Source organism: Palaemon carinicauda, chromosome 14 (genome assembly GCF_036898095.1).
Source record: "Palaemon carinicauda isolate YSFRI2023 chromosome 14, ASM3689809v2, whole genome shotgun sequence".
Classification (NCBI taxonomy): Eukaryota; Metazoa; Arthropoda; class Malacostraca; order Decapoda; family Palaemonidae; genus Palaemon; species Palaemon carinicauda.
In genome coordinates this window covers 110,980,872-110,984,530 of record NC_090738.1, presented here as the reverse complement: position 1 = coordinate 110,984,530, position 3,659 = coordinate 110,980,872, and positions in this window count along the sequence as shown.

The window sequence follows — 3,659 nt, the reverse complement described above, 5'->3', positions numbered from 1 at the left end:
AAAATTTAATGGCTCCTCATTTCAGCTACGCCGAAAGTAATACCCTATTTAAATAGCGTGGTTTGTATTTCGGCTATGGAACAAATGTAGTTTATCAGACATTGTAATAAAAAAAGTCAAAAGAATAAATCACAAAAGCGATTGCCAATCCACAGGTCAGTATACGTCACCAAAAAATAAGTCCAATACAGTGACACAGGGAAAGCAAGCGAAAAACTACGATGGCGGACCAACAACGATGTTGTCAGTCCAACCGGCAGAGATGATCTGAGGAACAGAAAACGGGAATGATTCCAAGTACCACCCTGTAAGGGTTGTTAACCACCTAACCGGACAACCACCACTCGGCGGTTGCCGCAAGTTTTGAAAAATCTGCCGGACGACAGAGACTATAGCTATATAAATATAACTGCCAGGTAAGTTCTACTCGTAAAAAGGCTAAAATAATGGCTACTTCCCAAACATGACAACTTTGTAGATAATTTGTATTTTTCCTAACTATACAAACCTTAACTATTTACATGCGGTAATTACTTCGGTGTAACTGAAATGACGAGCCATAAGAATTTTGACAAGGGTTTACTACCCCTCCGCTAGTTAGCGGGGGGGTAGGGCAGGGTAGCTTGCTACCCCTCCCCCCTCACACACACAGTGAGTGCTTCACTTTACTTAGAGGTAGGACTTATCCCGGGGGACATGGCTGGCAGGCAAATATGTGTAAATAGCTAAGGTTTGTATAGTTAGGAAAAATACAAATTATCTACGAATTTGTCATTTGTTCCGTAACTGAAATACAAACCACGCTATTTACATGGGGTGACTTAACCCTTAGGAAGGGTGGTAAGTCCCTGCCATACTGGCTTTGGCTTGCCCGGGGATTCCATATTCGAGTGTCTACGTACAATAGGGAATCCCTGCTCCTCGCTAGCAGCTGTGAAACTGCTGCGGCCTACGTAAGGTGTGTGCGAAGGTGAAGTGACTCATCCTAGGAAGTTGACCTGGAGTTCCTCAGATGGAAATCTAGGCTAGGACTCTCCCAATACCACCTCGTCAGGGTATGGGGACATGACAGTATTACACTTAATACTAGGAACACAAGGAAGCATGGTTTACCTGCAGTGGTTTGAGGTCAGCTGTGCAGGGAACCCAGGAGGCTGCTTTCTCCAAGGGAGGAGAGGATGAAGAAAAGAATAAAGGCCAGACATACCTTTTCATTCATGCAGACTAAAACCAGGTAACAATGCCCTCAACCTTCTGCTACTTGTCCATTAAGGAGCCTGAGGTTTAGACCAGCTGTTGGGCAGCCACCACAGGGCCGATAGAGAACGTATCGAGCCCCCTGTGGGTCACGTCTTGCAGGTAGTGGGCTGTGAAGGTGGTCTGACGCTTCCACACCTGAGCTTGCAGGACCTGCGTCACTGAATAATTCTTCTTGAAGGCCAGGGACGTAGCTATGCCCCTGACATAATACGCTCTAGGGCGACGTGACGGAGAAGGGTCAGGATTCAAGGCCAGGTGTATTACCTTGCGAATCCAGGCTGAGATGGTATTCCTGGTGACCCTTCTCTTCGTTTTCCCAGTGCTCACGAACAAGGCTTGAACCTGGGGACGAACTGCAGCTGTTCTCTTAAGATACAACCTCAGACTCCTTACTGGGCACAGTAGGAGATGGTCTGGGTCATCTGTTACAGAACGGAGACTCGAAACCTGGAAAGAGTCAAACCGAGGGTCCGGCACTCCCGGGTTCTGAGTCTTGGCAACAAACTCAGAGACGAGCCTGAACGTTACCTCCCCCCATCCCCTTGAATGGGCGATGTCGTATGAGAGACCATGTAGTTCGCTGACTCGCTTGGCCGAGGCCAAAGCTAGCAGGAACACCGTCTTCCAAGTAAGGTGGTGATCTGAAGCCTGGCGTAGTGGTTCGTAGGGAGGTCTCTTTAGAGACCTGAGAACTCGAACCACGTTCCAAGGAGGGGGTCTCACTTCCGACTGAGGGCAGGTAAGTTCATAGCTTTGAATGAGAAGAGAAAGTTCCAGCAAGGAAGAAATGTCCATTCCTTTGAGCCTGAAGGCAAGACTTAAGGCTGAGCGATAGCCTTTCACTGCCGAGACTGAAAGGCGCATTTCCTCCCGCAAATACACGAGGAACTCCGCTATTGCTGAAATAGTGGCATCGAGTGGAGAGATACCCCTTCCACGACACCAACCACAGAAAACTCGCCACTTCGCCTGGTAGACCCCTGCGGACGACTTGCGCAGGTGTCCAGGCATCCTGTTCGCAACTTGTTGCGAAAATCCTCTCTCTTTGAGGAGATGCTGGATAGACTCCAGGCGTGAAGTCAAAGCAAAGCTACGGCTTTGTGGAAGATGTTGGCATGTGGTTGTTTGAGTAGCTCGTGACGTGGAGGGAGTTCCCTTGGAGGCTCCGTAAGGAGTTGCAGAAGGTCCGGGAACCATTCTGCGTGATGCCATAGCGGAGCTATGAAGGTCATTGACAGGTTGACCGATATTCTGGTCTTGTTGAGTACTCTCCTCATCAGACAGAACGGGGAAAAGGCGTACACATCGATGTTGTCCCACATTTGTTGGAAGGCATCTTGCCAGAGTGCCTTGGGGTCCGGGACTGGGGAGCAGTACAGCGGGAGCTTGTAGTTCAGTGCTGTAGCAAACAGGTCCACAGTCGGGAAACCCCACAAAGTCAGGACTTTGTTGGCTACTTGAGGATCCAAAGACCACTCGGTACTCACTATCTGTGTCGCTCTGCTCAGACTGTCGGCGAGCACATTCCTTTTGCCCGGAATGAAGCGAGCTGCTAGTGTGATCGAGTGGACTTCGGACCATCTCAGTGTCTCTACTGCAAGATGGGATAGCTGTTCTGAAAAGGTACCTCCCTGCTTGTTGATATTAGCCACCACTGTGGTATTGTCGCTCATCACTACCGCAGTGGCCCGCCAGGACTTCTGAAGTGCCAGGAACACGGCCTTCATTTCTAGCAGGTTTATGTGAAGGTACTTTTCTGATTCTGACCACAGGCCTAAGGTCCTGTGGTTCAGAACGTGGGCCCCCCACCCTTTCTTTGATGCGTCCGAAAACAACATCAAGTCCGGGGGGAGGACGAGAAGATCCACTCCCTTACGTAGGTTCTCGTCTGCCACCCACCACTGAAGATCCGTCTGTTCCGGTTGTCCCATAGGGATCAGGGTGTCCGGGAAATCGTGTCCTTGATTCCACTGCGACTTGAGTCGCCACTGGAGAGATCTCATTCTGAGGCGACTGTTGGGAACCAGACGGGCCAGGGAGGAGAGATGGCCGAGGAGACGTAACCACGTTTAGGCTGGAAGTTCTTCTCGTGTGAGTAAAGGTCTCGCGACCTTCCTCAGCCTTGCTATCCTGTCGTCTGATGGGAAAGCTTTGTGGAGATTGGTGTCTATGACCATGCCTAGGTATACCAGTCTCTGAGAGGGCTGTAGAGAGGACTTCTCGAGGTTTACCATGATCCCTAGATCTTGGCAAAGTTTGAGAAGCTTGTCTCGGTGGCGAAGAAGGGTTGCCTTCGAGTCTGCTAGGATCAGCCAGTCGTCCAGATAACGGAGGAGACGGATGTCGATCCTGTGAGCCCATGATGAAATCAGGGTGAACACCTTGGTGAACACTTCTGT